Raw genomic sequence first — 21,553 nt, 5'->3', positions numbered from 1 at the left:
TGTAACTCTGTGAGATGATTTCACAGAACACAAAGAAGTTTCTCAGAAAGCTTCTCTTTCTTTGTTATCGGAGGATATCTCCTTTGGCCCTATAGTCTTCAAAGGGATCCGAAATATCTGCTCTCGGATTCCACAGAAATAAGGCTAGCAAAGAGATCCAGGAAATACAGATGTAACTCTGTGAGATGAATTAACAGAACACTAAGCAGTTTCTCAGAAAGCTTCTTTCCAGATTTCATCTGAGGATATGTCCTTTTTCACCATAGCCCTCGATGGGCTTCCAAATATCACTTTGCCAATTCCACAAGAACTGTCTTAACGAAAGGCTTCTTGAGGGGAAAGCTGTAACTCTGTGAGATGATTTCACAGAACACAAAGAAGTTTCTCAGAAAGCTTCTTTCTCTTTGTTATCGGAGGATATTTCCCTTGCCCCTATAGTCTTCATAGGGATCCGAAATATCTGTTCTCAGATTCCACAGAAATAAGGCTAGCAATGAGATCCGCAAAATATAGATGTAATTCTGTGAGATGAATTAACAGAACACTAAGCAGTTTCTCAGAAAGCTTCTTTCCAGATTTCATCCGAGGATATTTCCTTTTTGACCAGAGCCCTCTATGGGATTCCAAATATCACTTTGCCAATTCCACAAGAACTGTCTTAGCGAAAGGATTCTTGTGGGGAAAGCTGTAACTCTGAGAGATGATTTCACAGAACACAAAGAAGTTTCTCAGAAAGCTTCTTTCTCTTTGTTATCGGAGGTTATTTCCTTTGGCCGTATACTCTTTAGAGGGAACCGAAATATCTGTTCTTATATTCCAGAGAAATAAGGCTAGCAAAGAGATCCACGAAATACAGATGCAACTCTGTGAGAAGAACTAACAGAACACTCAGCAGTTTCTCAGAAAGCTTCTTTCCAGATTTCATCTGAGGATATTTCCTTTTTCACCATAGCCCTCTATGGGCTTCCAAATATCACTTTGCCAATTCCACAAGAACTGTCTTAGCGAAAGGTCTCTTTAGGGGAAAGCTGTAACTCTGTGAGATGATTTCACAGAACACAAAGAAGTTTCTCAGAAAGCTTCTTTTTCTTTGTTATCGGAGGATATTTCCTTTGGCCCTATAGTCTTCAAAGGGTTCCGAAATATCTGCTCTCAGATTCCACAGAAATAAGGCTAGCAAAGAGATCCACGAAACACAGATGTAACTCTGTGAGATGAATTAACAGAACACTAAGCAGTTTCTCAGAAAGCTTCGTTCCAGATTTCACCTGAGGATATTTCCTTTTTCACCATAGCCGTCTATGGGCTTCCAAATATCACTTTGCCAATTCCACAAGAACTGTCTTATCGAAAGGCTTCTTGAGGGGAAAGCTGTAACTCTGTGAGATGGTTTCCCAGAACACAAAGAAGTTTCTCAGAAAGCTTCTTTCTCTTTGTTATCGGAGGTTATTTCCTTTGGCCCCATAGTCTTTAGAGGGAACCGAAATATCTGTTCTCATATTCCAGAAAAATAAGGCTAGCAAAGAGTTCCACGAAATACAGATGCAACTCTGTGAGAAGAACTAACAGAACACTCAGCAGTTTCTCAGAAAACTTCTTTCCATATTTCATCTGAGGATATTTCCTTTTTCACCATAGCCCTCTATTGGCTTCCAAATATCACTTTGCACATTCCACAAGAACTGTCTTAGCGAAAGGCTTCTTGAGGGGAAAGCTGTAACTCTGTGAGATGATTTCACAGAACACTAAGTAGTTTCTCAGAAAGCTTCTTTCTCTTTGTTATCGGAGGATATTTCCTTTGCCCCTATAGTCTTCGTAGGGATCAGAAATATCTGTTCTCAGATTCCACAGAAATAAGCCTAGCAAAGAGATCCACAAAATATAGATGTAATTCTGTGAGATGAATTAACAGACCACTAAGCAGTTTCTCAGAAAGCTACTTTCTAGATTTCATCTGAGGATATATCCTTTTTCACCAGAGCCCTCTATGGGCTTCCAAATATCACTTTGCCAATTCCACGAGAACTGTCTTAGTGAAAGGCTTCTTGAGGGGAAAGCTGTAACTCTGTGAGATGATTTCACAGAACACAAAGAAGTTTCTCAGAAAGCTTCTTTCTCTTTGTTATTGGAGGATATTTCCTTTGGCCCTATAGTCTTCAAAGGGATCCGAAATATCTGCTCTCAGATTCCACAGAAATAAGGCTAGCAAAGAGATCCACGAAATACAGATGTAACTCTGTGAGATGAATTAACAGAACACTAAGCAGTTTCTCAGAAAGCTGCGTTCCAGATTTCACCTGAGAATATTTCCTTTTTCACCATAGCCGTCTATGGGCTTCCAAATATCACTTTGCCAATTCCACAAGAACTGTCTTAGCGAAAGGCTTCTTGAGGGGAAAGCTGTAACTCTGTGAGATGGTTTCCTAGAACACAAAGAAGTTTCTCAGAAAGCTTCTTTCTCTTTGTTATCGGAGGATATTTCCTTTGGCCCTATAGTCTTCAAAGGGATCCGAAACATCTGTTCTCAGATTCCACAGAAATAAGTCTAGGAAAGAGATCCACGAAATACAGATGTAACTCTGTGAGATGAATTAACAGAACACTAAGGAGTTTCTCAGAAAGCTTCTTTCCATATTTCATCTGAGGATATTTCCTTTTTCACCATAGCCCTCTAAGGGCTTCCAAATATCACTTGCCAATTCCACAAGAACTGTCTTAGCGAAAAGCTTCTTGAGGGGAAAGCTGTAATTCTGTGAGATGATTTCACAGAACAGAAAGAAGTTTCTCAGAAAGCTTCTTTTTCTTTGTTATCGGAGGATATCTCCTTTGGCCCTATAGTCTTCAAAGGGATCCGAAATATCTGCCTTCAGATTCCACAGAAATAAGGCTAGCAAAGAGATCCAGGAAATACAGATGTAACTCTGTGAGATGAATTAACAGAACACTAAGCAGTTTCTCAGAAAGCTTCTTTCCAGATTTCATCTGAGGATAGGTCCTTTTTCACCATAGCCCTCGATGGGCTTCCAAATATCACTTTGCCAATTCCACAAGAACTGTCTTAACAAAAGGCTTCTTGAGTGGACAGCTGTAACTCTGTGAGATGATTTCACAGAACACAAAGAAGTTTCTCAGAAAGCTTCTTTCTCTTTGTTATCGGAGGATATTTCCTTTGCCCCTATAGTCTTCATAGGGATCCGAAATATCTGTTCTCAGATTCCACAGAAATAAGGCTAGCAATGAGATCCACAAAATATAGATGTACTTCTGTGAGATGAATTAACAGAACACTCAGCAGTTTCTCAGAAAGCTTCTTTCCAGATTTCATCTGAGGATATTTCCTTTTTCACCATAGCCCTCTATGGGCTTCCAAATATCACTTTGCCAATTCCACAAGAAGTGTCTTAGGGAAAGGGTTCTTGAGGGGAAAGCTGTAACTCTGTGAGATGATTTCACAGAACACTAAGAAGTTTCTCAGAAAGCTTCTTTCTCTTTGTCATCGGAGGATATTTCCTTTGCCCCTATAGTCTTCATAGGGATCAGAAATATCTGTTCTCAGATTCCACAGAAATAAGGCTAGCAAAGAGATCCACAAAATATAGATGTAATTCTGTGAGATGAATTAACACAACACTAAGCAGTTTCTCAGAAATCTTCTTTCCAGATTTCATCTGAGGATATTTCCTTTTTCACCATAGCCCTGAATGGGCTTCCAAATATCACTTTGCGAATTCCACAAGAACTGTCTTAGCGAAAGGCTTCTTGAGGGGAAAGCGGTAACTCGGTGAGATGATTTCACAGAACACAAAGAAATTTCTCAGAAAGCTTCTTTCTCTTTGTTATCGGAGGATATTTCCTTTGGCCCTATAGTCTTTAGAGGGAACCGAAATATCTGTTCTCATATTCCAGAGAAATAAGGCTAGCAAAGAGATCCACGAAATACAGATGCAACTCTGGGAGAAGAACTAACAGAACACTCAGCAGTTTCTCAGAAAGCTTCTTTCCAGATTTCATCTGAGGATATTTCCTTTTTCACCATAGCCCTCTATTGGCTTCCAAATATCACTTTGCACATTCCACAAGAACTGTCTTAGCGAAAGGCTTCTTGAGGGGAAAGCTGTAACTCTGTGAGATGATTTCACAGAACACTAAGAAGTTTCTCAGAAAGCTTCTTTCTCTTTGTTATCGGAGGATATTTCCTTTGGCCCTAGAGTCTTCAAAGGGATCCGAAATATCTGTTCTCAGATTCCACAGAAATAAGGCTAGCAAAGAGATCCACGAAATACAGATGTAGCTCTGTGAGTGGAAGTCACACATCACAGAGCAGTTTCTCAGAAAGCTTCTTTCCAGATTTCATCTGAGGATATTTCCTTTTTCACCATAGCCCTCTAAGGGCTACCAAATATCACTTTGCCAATTCCACAAGAACTGTCTTACCGAAAGGCTTCTTGAGGGGAAAGCTGTAACTCTGTGAGATGATTTCACAGAACACAAAGAAGTTTCTCAGAAAGCTTCTTTCTCTTTGTTATCGGAGGATATTTCCTTTGCCCCTATATTCTTCATAAAGATCCGAAATATCTGTTCTCAGATTCCACAGAAATAAGGCTAGCAAAGAGATCCACGAAATAAAGATGTAGCTCTGTGAGTGGAAGTCACACATCACAGAGCAGTTTCTCAGAAAGCTTCTTTCCAGATTTCATCTGAGGATATTTCCTTTTCCACCATAGCCCTCTAAGGGCTTCCAAATATCACTTTGCCAATTCCACAAGAACTGTCTTAGCGAAAGGCTTCTTGAGGGGAAAGCTGTAACTCTGTGAGATGATTTCACAGAACACAAAGAAGTTTCTCAGAAAGCTTCTTTCTCTTTGTTATCGGAGGATATTTCCTTTGCCCCTATATTCTTCATAAAGATCCGAAATATCTGTTCTCAGATTCCACAGAAATAAGGCCAGTAAAGAGATCCACAAAATATAGATGTAATTCTGTGAGATGAATTAACAGAACACTAAGCAGTTTCTCAGAAATCTTCTTTCCAGATTTCATCTGAGGATATTTCCTTTTTCACCATAGCCCTCTATTGGCTTCCAAATATCACTTTGCACATTCCACAAGAACTGTCTTAGCGAAAGGCTTCTTGAGGGGAAAGCTGTAACTCTGTGAGATGATTTCACAGAACACTAAGAAGTTTCTCAGAAAGCTTCTTTCTCTTTGTTATCGGAGGATATTTCCTTTGGCCCTAGAGTCTTCAAAGGGATCCGAAATATCTGTTCTCAGATTCCACAGAAATAAGGCTAGCAAAGAGATCCACGAAATACAGATGTAGCTCTGTGAGTGGAAGTCACACATCACAGAGCAGTTTCTCAGAAAGCTTCTTTCCAGATTTCATCTGAGGATATTTCCTTTTTCACCATAGCCCTCTAAGGGCTACCAAATATCACTTTGCCAATTCCACAAGAACTGTCTTACCGAAAGGCTTCTTGAGGGGAAAGCTGTAACTCTGTGAGATGATTTCACAGAACACAAAGAAGTTTCTCAGAAAGCTTCTTTCTCTTTGTTATCGGAGGATATTTCCTTTGCCCCTATATTCTTCATAAAGATCCGAAATATCTGTTCTCAGATTCCACAGAAATAAGTCTAGCAAAGAGATCCACGAAATAAAGATGTAGCTCTGTGAGTGGAAGTCACACATCACAGAGCAGTTTCTCAGAAAGCTTCTGTCCAGATTTCATCTGAGGATATTTCCTTTTCCACCATAGCCCTCTAAGGGCTTCCAAATATCACTTTGCCAATTCCACAAGAACTGTCTTAGCGAAAGGCTTCTTGAGGGGAAAGCTGTAACTCTGTGAGATGATTTCACAGAACACAAAGAAGTTTCTCAGAAAGCTTCTTTCTCTTTGTTCTCGGAGGTTATTTCCTTTGGACCTATAGTCTTTAGAGGGAACCGAAATATCTGTTCTCATATTCCAGAGAAATAAGGCTAGCAAAGAGATACACGAAATACAGATGCAACTCTGTGAGAAGAACTAACAGAACACTCAGCAGTTTCTCAGAAAACTTCTTTCCAGATTTCATCTGAGGATATTTCCTTTTTCACCATAGCCCTCTATGGGCTTCCAAATATCACTTTGCCAATTCCACAAGAAGTGTCTTAGCGAAAGGGTTCTTGAGGGGAAAGCTGTAACTCAGTGAGATGATTTCACAGAACACTAAGAAGTTTCTCAGAAAGCTTCTTTCTCTTTGTTATTGGAGGATATTTCCTTTGCCCCTATAGTCTTCATAGGGATCAGAAATATCTGTTCTCAGATTCCACAGAAATAAGGCTAGCAAAGAGATCCACAAAATATAGATGTAATTCTGTGAGATGAATTAACACAACACTTAGCAGGTTCTCAGAAAGCTTCTTTCCAGATTTCATCTGAGGATATTTCCTTTTTCACCATAGCCCTCTATGGGCTTCCAAATATCACTTTGCCAATTCCACAAGAACTGTCTTAGCGAAAGGCTTCTTGAGGGGGAAGCTGTAACTCTGTGAGATGATTTCACAGAACACAAAGAAGTTTCTCAGAAAGCTTCTTTCTCTTTGTTACCGGAGGATATTTCCTTTGGCCCTATAGTCTTCAAAGGGATCCGAAATATCTGTTCTCAGATTTCACAGAAATAAGTCTAGCTAAGAGATCCACGAAATACAGATGTAACTCTGTGAGATGAATTAACAGAACACTTAGCAGTTTCTCAGAAAGCTTCTTTCCAGATTTCGCCTGAGGATATTTCCTTTTTCACCATAGCCCTCTAAGGGCTTCCAAATATCACTTTGCCAATTCCACAAGACCTGTCTTAGCGAAAGGCTTCTTGAGGGGAAAGCTGTAACTCTGTGAGATGATTTCACAGAACACAAAGAAGTTTCTCAGAAAGCTTCTCTTTCTTTGTTATCGGAGGATATCTCCTTTGGCCCTATAGTCTTCAAAGGGATCCGAAATATCTGCTCTCGGATTCCACAGAAATAAGGCTAGCAAAGAGATCCAGGAAATACAGATGTAACTCTGTGAGATGAATTAACAGAACACTAAGCAGTTTCTCAGAAAGCTTCTTTCCAGATTTCATCTGAGGATATGTCCTTTTTCACCATAGCCCTCGATGGGCTTCCAAATATCACTTTGCCAATTCCACAAGAACTGTCTTAACGAAAGGCTTCTTGAGGGGAAAGCTGTAACTCTGTGAGATGATTTCACAGAACACAAAGAAGTTTCTCAGAAAGCTTCTTTCTCTTTGTTATCGGAGGATATTTCCCTTGCCCCTATAGTCTTCATAGGGATCCGAAATATCTGTTCTCAGATTCCACAGAAATAAGGCTAGCAATGAGATCCGCAAAATATAGATGTAATTCTGTGAGATGAATTAACAGAACACTAAGCAGTTTCTCAGAAAGCTTCTTTCCAGATTTCATCCGAGGATATTTCCTTTTTGACCAGAGCCCTCTATGGGATTCCAAATATCACTTTGCCAATTCCACAAGAACTGTCTTAGCGAAAGGATTCTTGTGGGGAAAGCTGTAACTCTGAGAGATGATTTCACAGAACACAAAGAAGTTTCTCAGAAAGCTTCTTTCTCTTTGTTATCGGAGGTTATTTCCTTTGGCCGTATACTCTTTAGAGGGAACCGAAATATCTGTTCTTATATTCCAGAGAAATAAGGCTAGCAAAGAGATCCACGAAATACAGATGCAACTCTGTGAGAAGAACTAACAGAACACTCAGCAGTTTCTCAGAAAGCTTCTTTCCAGATTTCATCTGAGGATATTTCCTTTTTCACCATAGCCCTCTATGGGCTTCCAAATATCACTTTGCCAATTCCACAAGAACTGTCTTAGCGAAAGGTCTCTTTAGGGGAAAGCTGTAACTCTGTGAGATGATTTCACAGAACACAAAGAAGTTTCTCAGAAAGCTTCTTTTTCTTTGTTATCGGAGGATATTTCCTTTGGCCCTATAGTCTTCAAAGGGTTCCGAAATATCTGCTCTCAGATTCCACAGAAATAAGGCTAGCAAAGAGATCCACGAAACACAGATGTAACTCTGTGAGATGAATTAACAGAACACTAAGCAGTTTCTCAGAAAGCTTCGTTCCAGATTTCACCTGAGGATATTTCCTTTTTCACCATAGCCGTCTATGGGCTTCCAAATATCACTTTGCCAATTCCACAAGAACTGTCTTATCGAAAGGCTTCTTGAGGGGAAAGCTGTAACTCTGTGAGATGGTTTCCCAGAACACAAAGAAGTTTCTCAGAAAGCTTCTTTCTCTTTGTTATCGGAGGTTATTTCCTTTGGCCCCATAGTCTTTAGAGGGAACCGAAATATCTGTTCTCATATTCCAGAAAAATAAGGCTAGCAAAGAGTTCCACGAAATACAGATGCAACTCTGTGAGAAGAACTAACAGAACACTCAGCAGTTTCTCAGAAAACTTCTTTCCATATTTCATCTGAGGATATTTCCTTTTTCACCATAGCCCTCTATTGGCTTCCAAATATCACTTTGCACATTCCACAAGAACTGTCTTAGCGAAAGGCTTCTTGAGGGGAAAGCTGTAACTCTGTGAGATGATTTCACAGAACACTAAGTAGTTTCTCAGAAAGCTTCTTTCTCTTTGTTATCGGAGGATATTTCCTTTGCCCCTATAGTCTTCGTAGGGATCAGAAATATCTGTTCTCAGATTCCACAGAAATAAGCCTAGCAAAGAGATCCACAAAATATAGATGTAATTCTGTGAGATGAATTAACAGACCACTAAGCAGTTTCTCAGAAAGCTACTTTCTAGATTTCATCTGAGGATATTTCCTTTTTCACCAGAGCCCTCTATGGGCTTCCAAATATCACTTTGCCAATTCCACGAGAACTGTCTTAGTGAAAGGCTTCTTGAGGGGAAAGCTGTAACTCTGTGAGATGATTTCACAGAACACAAAGAAGTTTCTCAGAAAGCTTCTTTCTCTTTGTTATTGGAGGATATTTCCTTTGGCCCTATAGTCTTCAAAGGGATCCGAAATATCTGCTCTCAGATTCCACAGAAATAAGGCTAGCAAAGAGATCCACGAAATACAGATGTAACTCTGTGAGATGAATTAACAGAACACTAAGCAGTTTCTCAGAAAGCTGCGTTCCAGATTTCACCTGAGAATATTTCCTTTTTCACCATAGCCGTCTATGGGCTTCCAAATATCACTTTGCCAATTCCACAAGAACTGTCTTAGCGAAAGGCTTCTTGAGGGGAAAGCTGTAACTCTGTGAGATGGTTTCCTAGAACACAAAGAAGTTTCTCAGAAAGCTTCTTTCTCTTTGTTATCGGAGGATATTTCCTTTGGCCCTATAGTCTTCAAAGGGATCCGAAACATCTGTTCTCAGATTCCACAGAAATAAGTCTAGGAAAGAGATCCACGAAATACAGATGTAACTCTGTGAGATGAATTAACAGAACACTAAGGAGTTTCTCAGAAAGCTTCTTTCCATATTTCATCTGAGGATATTTCCTTTTTCACCATAGCCCTCTAAGGGCTTCCAAATATCACTTGCCAATTCCACAAGAACTGTCTTAGCGAAAAGCTTCTTGAGGGGAAAGCTGTAATTCTGTGAGATGATTTCACAGAACAGAAAGAACTTTCTCAGAAAGCTTCTTTTTCTTTGTTATCGGAGGATATCTCCTTTGGCCCTATAGTCTTCAAAGGGATCCGAAATATCTGCCTTCAGATTCCACAGAAATAAGGCTAGCAAAGAGATCCAGGAAATACAGATGTAACTCTGTGAGATGAATTAACAGAACACTAAGCAGTTTCTCAGAAAGCTTCTTTCCAGATTTCATCTGAGGATAGGTCCTTTTTCACCATAGCCCTCGATGGGCTTCCAAATATCACTTTGCCAATTCCACAAGAACTGTCTTAACGAAAGGCTTCTTGAGTGGACAGCTGTAACTCTGTGAGATGATTTCACAGAACACAAAGAAGTTTCTCAGAAAGCTTCTTTCTCTTTGTTATCGGAGGATATTTCCTTTGCCCCTATAGTCTTCATAGGGATCCGAAATATCTGTTCTCAGATTCCACAGAAATAAGGCTAGCAATGAGATCCACAAAATATAGATGTACTTCTGTGAGATGAATTAACAGAACACTCAGCAGTTTCTCAGAAAGCTTCTTTCCAGATTTCATCTGAGGATATTTCCTTTTTCACCATAGCCCTCTATGGGCTTCCAAATATCACTTTGCCAATTCCACAAGAAGTGTCTTAGGGAAAGGGTTCTTGAGGGGAAAGCTGTAACTCTGTGAGATGATTTCACAGAACACTAAGAAGTTTCTCAGAAAGCTTCTTTCTCTTTGTCATCGGAGGATATTTCCTTTGCCCCTATAGTCTTCATAGGGATCAGAAATATCTGTTCTCAGATTCCACAGAAATAAGGCTACCAAAGAGATCCACAAAATATAGATGTAATTCTGTGAGATGAATTAACACAACACTAAGCAGTTTCTCAGAAAGCTTCTTTCCAGATTTCATCTGAGGATATTTCCTTTTTCACCATAGCCCTGAATGGGCTTCCAAATATCACTTTGCGAATTCCACAAGAACTGTCTTAGCGAAAGGCTTCTTGAGGGGAAAGCGGTAACTCGGTGAGATGATTTCACAGAACACAAAGAAATTTCTCAGAAAGCTTCTTTCTCTTTGTTATCGGAGGATATTTCCTTTGGCCCTATAGTCTTTAGAGGGAACCGAAATATCTGTTCTCATATTCCAGAGAAATAAGGCTAGCAAAGAGATCCACGAAATACAGATGCAACTCTGGGAGAAGAACTAACAGAACACTCAGCAGTTTCTCAGAAAGCTTCTTTCCAGATTTCATCTGAGGATATTTCCTTTTTCACCATAGCCCTCTATTGGCTTCCAAATATCACTTTGCACATTCCACAAGAACTGTCTTAGCGAAAGGCTTCTTGAGGGGAAAGCTGTAACTCTGTGAGATGATTTCACAGAACACTAAGAAGTTTCTCAGAAAGCTTCTTTCTCTTTGTTATCGGAGGATATTTCCTTTGGCCCTAGAGTCTTCAAAGGGATCCGAAATATCTGTTCTCAGATTCCACAGAAATAAGGCTAGCAAAGAGATCCACGAAATACAGATGTAGCTCTGTGAGTGGAAGTCACACATCACCGAGCAGTTTCTCAGAAAGCTTCTTTCCAGATTTCATCTGAGGATATTTCCTTTTTCACCATAGCCCTCTAAGGGCTACCAAATATCACTTTGCCAATTCCACAAGAACTGTCTTACCGAAAGGCTTCTTGAGGGGAAAGCTGTAACTCTGTGAGATGATTTCACAGAACACAAAGAAGTTTCTCAGAAAGCTTCTTTCTCTTTGTTATCGGAGGATATTTCCTTTGCCCCTATATTCTTCATAAAGATCCGAAATATCTGTTCTCAGATTCCACAGAAATAAGGCTAGCAAAGAGATCCACGAAATAAAGATGTAGCTCTGTGAGTGGAAGTCACACATCACAGAGCAGTTTCTCAGAAAGCTTCTTTCCAGATTTCATCTGAGGATATTTCCTTTTCCACCATAGCCCTCTAAGGGCTTCCAAATATCACTTTGCCAATTCCACAAGAACTGTCTTAGCGAAAGGCTTCTTGAGGGGAAAGCTGTAACTCTGTGAGATGATTTCACAGAACACAAAGAAGTTTCTCAGAAAGCTTCTTTCTCTTTGTTATCGGAGGATATTTCCTTTGCCCCTATATTCTTCATAAAGATCCGAAATATCTGTTCTCAGATTCCACAGAAATAAGGCCAGTAAAGAGATCCACAAAATATAGATGTAATTCTGTGAGATGAATTAACAGAACACTAAGCAGTTTCTCAGAAATCTTCTTTCCAGATTTCATCTGAGGATATTTCCTTTTTCACCATAGCCCTATAGGGGCTTCCAAATATCACTTTGCCAATTCCACAAGAACTGTCTTAGCGAAAGGCTTCTTGAGTGGAAAGCTGTAACTCTGTGAGATGATTTCACAGAACACAAAGAAGTTTCTCAGAAAGCTTCTTTCTCTTTGTTATCGGAGGATATTTCCTTTGTCCCTATAGTCTTCAAAGGGATCCGAAATATCTGTTCTCATATTCCAGAGAAATAAGTCTAGCAAAGAGATCCACGAAATACAGATGTAAGTCTGTGAGATGAATTAACAGAACACTAAGCATTTTCTCAGAAAGCTTCTTTCCAGATTTCAACTGAGGATATTTCCTTTTTCAACATAGCCCCCTATGGGCTTCCAAATATCACTTTGCCAATTCCACAAGAACTGTCTTAGCGAAAGGCTTCTTCAGGGAAAAGCTGTAATTCCGTGAGATGATTTCACAGAACACAAAGAAGTTTCTCAGAAAGCTTCTTTCTCTTTGTAATCGGAGGATATTTCCTTTGGCCCTATAGTCTTCAAAGGGATCCGAAATATCTGTTCTCAGATTCCACAGAAATAAGTCTAGCAAAGAGATCCACGTAATACAGATGTAACTCTGTGAGTGGAAGTCACACATCACAGAGCAGTTTCTCAGAAAGCTTCTTTCCAGATTTCATCTGAGGATATTTCCTTTTTCACCATAGCCCTCGATGGGCTTCCAAATATCACTTTGCCAATTCCACAAGAACTGTCTTAGCGAAAGGCTTCTTGAGGGGAAAGCTGTAACTCTGTGAGATGATTTCACAGAACACAAAGAAGTTTCTCAGAAAGCTTCTTTCTCTTTATTATCGGAGGATATTTCCTTTGCCCCTGTAGTCTTCATAGGGATCCGAAATATCTGTTCTCAGATTCCACAGAAATAAGGCTAGCAATGAGATCCAAAAAATATAGATGTACTTCTGTGAGATGAATTAACAGAACACTCAGCAGTTTCTCAGAAAGCTTCTTTCCAGATTTCATCTGAGGATATTTCCTTTTTCACCATAGCCCTCTATGGGCTTCCAAATATCACTTTGCCAATTCCACAAAAATTGTCTTAGCGAAAGGCTTCTTGAGGGGAAAGCTGTAACTCTGTGAGATGATTTCACAGAACACAAAGAAGTTTCTCAGAAAGCTTCTTTCTCTTTGTTCTCGGAGGTTATTTCCTTTGGACCTATAGTCTTTAGAGGGAACCGAAATATCTGTTCTCATATTCCAGAGAAATAAGGCTAGCAAAGAGATACACGAAATACAGATTCAACTCTGTGAGAAGAACTAACAGAACACTCAGCAGTTTCTCAGAAAACTTCTTTCCAGATTTCATCTGAGGATATTTCCTTTTTCACCATAGCCCTCTATGGGCTTCCAAATATCACTTTGCCAATTCCACAAGAAGTGTCTTAGCGAAAGGGTTCTTGAGGGGAAAGCTGTAACTCAGTGAGATGATTTCACAGAACACTAAGAAGTTTCTCAGAAAGCTTCTTTCTCTTTGTTATTGGAGGATATTTCCTTTGCCCCTATAGTCTTCATAGGGATCAGAAATATCTGTTCTCAGATTCCACAGAAATAAGGCTAGCAAAGAGATCCACAAAATATAGATGTAATTCTGTGAGATGAATTAACACAACACTTAGCATGTTCTCAGAAAGCTTCTTTCCAGATTTCATCTGAGGATATTTCCTTTTTCACCATAGCCCTCTATGGGCTTCCAAATATCACTTTGCCAATTCCACAAGAACTGTCTTAGCGAAAGGCTTCTTGAGGGGGAAGCTGTAACTCTGTGAGATGATTTCACAGAACACAAAGAAGTTTCTCAGAAAGCTTCTTTCTCTTTGTTACCGGAGGATATTTCCTTTGGCCCTATAGTCTTCAAAGGGATCCGAAATATCTGTTCTCAGATTTCACAGAAATAAGTCTAGCTAAGAGATCCACGAAATACAGATGTAACTCTGTGAGATGAATTAACAGAACACTTAGCAGTTTCTCAGAAAGCTTCTTTCCAGATTTCACCTGAGGATATTTCCTTTTTCACCATAGCCCTCTAAGGGCTTCCAAATATCACTTTGCCAATTCCACAAGACCTGTCTTAGCGAAAGGCTTCTTGAGGGGAAAGCTGTAACTCTGTGAGATGATTTCACAGAACACAAAGAAGTTTCTCAGAAAGCTTCTTTTTCTTTGTTATCGGAGGATATCTCCTTTGGCCCTATAGTCTTCAAAGGGATCCGAAATATCTGCTCTCGGATTCCACAGAAATAAGGCTAGCAAAGAGATCCAGGAAATACAGATGTAACTCTGTGAGATGAATTAACAGAACACTAAGCAGTTTCTCAAAAAGCTTCTTTCCAGATTTCATCTGAGGATATGTCCTTTTTCACCATAGCCCTCGATGGGCTTCCAAATATCACTTTGCCAATTCCACAAGAACTGTCTTAACGAAAGGCTTCTTGAGGGGAAAGCTGTAACTCTGTGAGATGATTTCACAGAACACAAAGAAGTTTCTCAGAAAGCTTCTTTCTCTTTGTTATCGGAGGATATTTCCCTTGCCCCTATAGTCTTCATAGGGATCCGAAATATCTGTTCTCAGATTCCACAGAAATAAGGCTAGCAATGAGATCCACAAAATATAGATGTAATTCTGTGAGATGAATTAACAGAACACTAAGCAGTTTCTCAGAAAGCTTCTTTCCAGATTTCATCCGAGGATATTTCCTTTTTGACCAGAGCCCTCTATGGGATTCCAAATATCACTTTGCCAATTCCACAAGAACTGTCTTAGCGAAAGGATTCTTGTGGGGAAAGCTGTAACTCTGAGAGATGATTTCACAGAACACAAAGAAGTTTCTCAGAAAGCTTCTTTCTCTTTGTTATCGGAGGTTATTTCCTTTGGCCGTATACTCTTTAGAGGGAACCGAAATATCTGTTCTTATATTCCAGAGAAATAAGGCTAGCAAAGAGATCCACGAAATACAGATGCAACTCTGTGAGAAGAACTAACAGAACACTCAGCAGTTTCTCAGAAAGCTTCTTTCCAGATTTCATCTGAGGATATTTCCTTTTTCACCATAGCCCTCTATGGGCTTCCAAATATCACTTTGCCAATTCCACAAGAACTGTCTTAGCGAAAGGTCTCTTTAGGGGAAAGCTGTAACTCTGTGAGATGATTTCACAGAACACAAAGAAGTTTCTCAGAAAGCTTCTTTTTCTTTGTTATCGGAGGATATTTCCTTTGGCCCTATAGTCTTCAAAGGGTTCCGAAATATCTGCTCTCAGATTCCACAGAAATAAGGCTAGCAAAGAGATCCACGAAACACAGATGTAACTCTGTGAGATGAATTAACAGAACACTAAGCAGTTTCTCAGAAAGCTTCGTTCCAGATTTCACCTGAGGATATTTCCTTTTTCACCATAGCCGTCTATGGGCTTCCAAATATCACTTTGCCAATTCCACAAGAACTGTCTTATCGAAAGGCTTCTTGAGGGGAAAGCTGTAACTCTGTGAGATGGTTTCCCAGAACACAAAGAAGTTTCTCAGAAAGCTTCTTTCTCTTTGTTATCGGAGGTTATTTCCTTTGGCCCCATAGTCTTTAGAGGGAACCGAAATATCTGTCCTCATATTCCAGAAAAATAAGGCTAGCAAAGAGTTCCACGAAATACAGATGCAACTCTGTGAGAAGAACTAACAGAACACTCAGCAGTTTCTCAGAAAACTTCTTTCCATATTTCATCTGAGGATATTTCCTTTTTCACCATAGCCCTCTATTGGCTTCCAAATATCACTTTGCACATTCCACAAGAACTGTCTTAGCGAAAGGCTTCTTGAGGGGAAAGCTGTAACTCTGTGAGATGATTTCACAGAACACTAAGTAGTTTCTCAGAAAGCTTCTTTCTCTTTGTTATCGGAGGATATTTCCTTTGCCCCTATAGTCTTCGTAGGGATCAGAAATATCTGTTCTCAGATTCCACAGAAATAAGCCTAGCAAAGAGATCCACAAAATATAGATGTAATTCTGTGAGATGAATTAACAGACCACTAAGCAGTTTCTCAGAAAGCTACTTTCTAGATTTCATCTGAGGATATTTCCTTTTTCACCAGAGCCCTCTATGGGCTTCCAAATATCACTTTGCCAATTCCACAAGAACTGTGTTAGCGAAAGGCTTCTTGAGGGGAAAGCTGTACCTCTGTTAGATGATTTCACAGAACACAAAGAAGTTTCTCAGAAAGCTTCTTTCTATTTGTTATCGGAGGATATTTCCTTTGGCCCAATAGTCTTCAAAGGGATCCGAAATATCTGTTCTCAGATTCCACAGAAATAAGTCTAGCAAAGAGATCCACGAAATACAGATGTAACTCTGTGAGATGAATTAACAGAACACTAAGCAGTTTCTCAGAAAGCTTCTTTCCAGATTTCATCTGAGGATATTTCCTTTTTCACCATAGCCCTCTAAGGGCTTCCAAATATCACTTTGCCAATTCCACAAGAACTGTCTTAGCGAAAGGCTTCTTGAGGGGAAAGCTGTAACTCTGTGAGATGATTTCACAGAACACAAAGAAGTTTCTCAGAAAGCTTCTTTTTCTTTGTTATCGGAGGATATTTCCTTTGGCCCTATAGTCTTCAAAGGGATCCGAAATATCTGCTCTCAGATTCCACAGAAATAAGGCTAGCAAAGAGATCCACGAAATACAGATGTAACTCTGTGAGATGAATTAAGAGAACACTAAGCAGTTTCTCAGAAAGCTTCGTTCCAGATTTCACCTGAGGATATTTCCTTTTTCACCATAGCCGTCTATGGGCTTCCAAATATGACTTTGCCAATTCCACAAGAACTGTCTTAGCGAAAGGCTTCTTGAGGGGAAAGCTGTAACTCTGTGAGATGGTTTCCCAGAACACAAAGAAGTTTCTCAGAAAGCTTCTTTCTCTTTGTTATCGGCGGTTATTTCCTTTGGCCCTATAGTCTTTAGAGGGAACCGAAATATCTGTTCTCATATTCCAGAGAAATAAGGCTAGCAAAGAGATCCACGAAATACAGATGCAACTCTGTGAGAAGAACTAACAGAACACTCAGCAGTTTCTCAGAAAGCTTCTTTCCAGATTTCATCTGAGGATATTTCCTTTTTCACCATAGCCCTCTATTGGCTTCCAAATATCACTTTGCACATTCCACAAGAACTGTCTTAGCGAAAGGCTTCTTGAGGGGAAAGCTGTAACTCTGTGAGATGATTTCACAGAACACTAAGAAGTGTCTCAGAAAGCTTCTTTCTCTTTGTTATCGGAGGATATTTCCTTTGCCCCTATAGTCTTCATAGGGATCAGAAATATTTGTTCTCAGATTCCACAGAAATAAGCCAAGCAAAGAGATCCACAAAATATAGATGTAATTCTGTGAGATGAATTAACAGACCACTAAGCAGTTTCTCAGAAAGCTTCTTTCTAGATTTCATCTGAGGATATTTCCTTTTTCACCATAGCCCTCTATGGGCTTCCAAATATCACTTTGCCTATTCCACGAGAACTGTCTTAGTGAAAGGCTTCTTGAGGGGAAAGCTGTAACTCTGTGAGATGATTTCACAGAACACAAAGATGTTTCTCAGAAAGCTTCTTTCTCTTTGTTATCGGAGGATATTTCCTTTGCCCCTATAGTCTTCAAAGGGATCCGAAATATCTGTTCTCAGATTCCAAAGAAATAAGGCTAGCAAAGAGATCTACGAAATACAGATGTAACTCTGTGAGATGAATTAACAGAACACTAAGCAGTTTCTCAGAAAGCTTCTTTCCAGATTTCATCTGAGGGTATTTCCTTTTTCAGCATAGACCTCTAAAGGCTTCCAAATATCACTTTGCCAATTCCACAAGAACTGTCTTAGCGAAAGGTTTCTTGAGGGGAAAGCTGTAACTCTGTGAGATGATTTCACAGAACACAAAGAAGTTTCTCAGAAAGCTTCTTTTTCTTTGTTATCGGAGGATATTTCCTTTGGCCCTATAGTCTTCAAAGGGATCCGAAATATCTGCTCTCAGATTCCACAGAAATAAGGCTAGCAAAGAGATCCAGGAAATACAGATGTAACTCTGTGAGATGAATTAACAGAACACTAAGCAGTTTCTCAGAAAGCTTTTTTCCAGATTTCATCTGAGGATATGTCCTTTTTCACCATAGCCCTCGATGGGCTTCCAAATATCACTTTGCCAATTCCACAAGAACTGTCTTAGCGAAAGGATTCTTGTGGGGAAAGCTGTAACTCTGAGAGTTGATTTCACAGAACACAAAGAAGTTTCTCAGAAAGCTTCTTTCTCTTTGTTATCGGAGGTTATTTCCTTTGGCCGTATACTCTTTAGAGGGAACCGAAATATCTGTTCTAATATTCCAGAGAAATAAGGCTAGCAAGGAGATCCACGAAATACAGATGCAACTCTGTGAGAAGAACTAACAGAACACTCAGCAGTTTCTCAGAAAGCTTCTTTCCAGATTTCATCTGAGGATATTTCCTTTTTCACCATAGCCCTCTATGGGCTTCCAAATATCACTTTGCCAATTCCTCAAGAACTGTCTTAGCGAAAGGCTTCTTGAGGGGAAAGCTGTAACTCTGTGAGATGATTTCAAAGAACACTAAGAAGTTTCTGAGAAAACTTCTTTCTTTTTGTTATTGGAGGATATTTCCTTTGCCCCTGTAGTCTTCATAGGGATCAGAAATATCTGTTCTCAGATTCCAGAGAAATAAGCCTAGCAAAGAGATCCACAAAATATAGATGTAATTCTGTGAGATGAATTAACAGACCACTAAGCAGTTTCTCAGAAAGCTTCTTTCCAGATTTCATCTGAGGATATTTCCTTTTTCACCATAGCCCTCCACGGGCTCCCAAATATCACTTTGCCAATTCCACAAGAACTGTCTTAGCGAAAGGCTTCTTGAGGGGAAAGCTGTAACTCTGTGAGATGATTTCACAGAACACAAAGAAGTTTCTCAGAAAGCTTCTTTTTCTTTGTTATCGGAGGATATTTCCTTTGGCCCTATAATCTTCAAAGGGATCCGAAATATCTGCTCTCAGATTCCACAGAAATAAGGCTAGCAAAGAGATCCAGGAAATACAGATGTAACTCTGTGAGATGAATTAACAGAACACTAAGCAGTTTCTCAGAAAGCTTCTTTCCAGATTTCATCTGAGGATATGTCCTTTTTCACCATAGCCCTCGATGGGCTTCCAAATATCACTTTGCCAATTCCACAAGAACTGTCTTAACGAAAGGCTTCTTGAGGGGAAAGATGTAACTCTGTGAGATGATTTCACAGAACACAAAGAAGTTTCTCAGAAAGTTTCTTTCTCTTTGTTATCGGAGGATATTTCCTTTGCCCCTATAGTCTTCATAGGGATCCGAAGTATCTGTTCTCAGATTCCACAGTAATAAGGCTAGCAATGAGATCCACAAAATATAGATGTAATTCTGTGAGGTGAATTAACAGAACACTAAGCAGTTTCTCAGAAAGCTTCTTTCCAGATTTCATCTGAGGATATTTCCTTTTTCACCAGAGCCCTCTATGGGATTCCAAATATCACTTTGCCAATTCCACAAGAACTGTCTTAGCGAAAGGATTCTTGTGGTGAAAGCTGTAACTCTGAGAGATGATTTCACAGAACACAAAGAAGTTTCTCAGAAAGCTTCTTTCCCTTTGTTATCGGAGGATATTTCCTTTGGCCCTATAGTCTTTAGAGGGAACCGAAATATCTGTTCTCATATTCCAGAGAAATAAGGCTAGCAAAGAGATCCACGAAATACAGATGTAACTCTGTGAGATGAATTAACAGAACTCCAAGCAGTTTCTCAGAAAGCTTCTTTCCAGATTTCATCTGAGGATATTTCCTTTTTCACCATAGCCCTCTATGGGCTTCCAAATATCACTTTGCCAATTCCACAATAACTGTCTCAGCGAAAGGCTTCTTGAGGGGAAAGCTGTAACTCTGTGAGATGATTTCACAGAACACAAAGAAGTTTCTCAGAAAGCTTCTTTCTCTTTGTTATCGGAGGATATTTCCTTTGGCCCTATAGTCTTCAAAGGGATCCGAAATATCTGTTCTCAGATTCCAGAGAAATAAGGCTGGCAAAGAGATCCACGAAAGACAGATGTAACTCTGTGAGATGAATTAACAGAACACTAAGCAGTTTCTCAGAAAGCTTCTTTCCAGATTTCATCTGAGGATATTTCCTTTTTCACCATAGCCCTCCATGGGCTTCCAAATATCACTTTGCCAATTCCACAAGAACTGTCTTAGCGAAAGGCTTCTTGAGGGGAAAGCTGTAACTCTGTGAGATGATTTCACAGAACACAAAGAAGTTTCTCAGAAAGCTTCTTTCTCTTTGTTATCGGAGGATATTTCCTTTGGCCCTATAGTCTTCAAAGGGATCCGAATTATCTGTTCTCAGATTCCACAGAAATAAGTCTAGCAAGGAGATCCACGAAATACAGATGTAACTCTGTGAGATGAATTAACAGAACACTAAGCAGTTTCTCAGAAAGCTTCTTTCCAGATTTCATCTGAGGATATTTCCTTTTTCACCATAGCCCTCTAAGGGCTTCCAAATATCACTTTGCCAATTCCACAAGAACTGTCTTAGCGAAAGGCTTCTTGAGGGGAAAGCTGTAACTCAGTGAGATGATTTCACAGAACACAAAGAAGTTTCTCAGAAAGCTTCTTTTTCTTTGTTATCGGAGGATATTTCCTTTGGCCCTATAGTCTTCAAAGGGATCCGAAATATCTTCTCTCAGATTCCACAAAAATAAGGCTAGCAAAGAGATCGAGGAAATACAGATGTAACACTGTGAGATGAATTAACAGAACACTAAGCAGTTTCTCAGAAAGCTTCTTTCCAGATTTCATCTGAGGATATGTCCTTTTTCACCATAGCCCTCGATGGGCTTCCAAATATCACTTTCCAATTCCACAAGAACTGTCTTAACGAAAGGCTTCTTGAGGGAAAAGCTGTAACTCTGTGAGATGATTTCACAGAACACAAAGAAGTTTCTCAGAAAGCTTCTTTCTCTTTGTTATCGGAGGATATTTCCTTTGCCCCTATAGTCTTCATAGGGATCCGAAATATCTGTTCTCAGATTCCACAGAAATAGGGCTAGCAATGAGATCCACAAAATATAGATGTAATTCTGTGAGATGAGTAACAGAACACTAAGCAGTTTCTCAGAATGCTTCTTTCCAGATTTCATCTGAGGATATTTCCTTTTTCACCAGAGCCCTCTATGGGATTCCATATATCACTTTGCCAATTCCACAAGAACTGTCTTGGCGAAAGGATTCTTGTGGGGAAAGCTGTAACTCGGAGAGATGATTTCACAGAACACAAAGAAGTTTCTCAGAAAGCTTCTTTCTCTTTGTTATCGGAGGTTATTTCCTTTGGCCGTATACTCTTTAGAGGGAACCGAAATATCTGTTCTAATATTCCAGAGAAATAAGGCTAGCAAAGAGATCCACGAAATACAGATGCAACTCTTTGAGAAGAACTAACAGAACACTCAGCAGTTTCTCAGAAAGCTTCTTTCCAGATTTCATCTGAGGATATTTCCTTTTTCACCTTAGCCCTCTATGGGCTTCCAAATATCAC

Source organism: Macaca nemestrina, chromosome 20 (assembly GCF_043159975.1).
Source record: "Macaca nemestrina isolate mMacNem1 chromosome 20, mMacNem.hap1, whole genome shotgun sequence".
Lineage (NCBI taxonomy): Eukaryota > Metazoa > Chordata > Mammalia > Primates > Cercopithecidae > Macaca > Macaca nemestrina.
Note: the sequence above shows the minus strand (reverse complement) of the source record.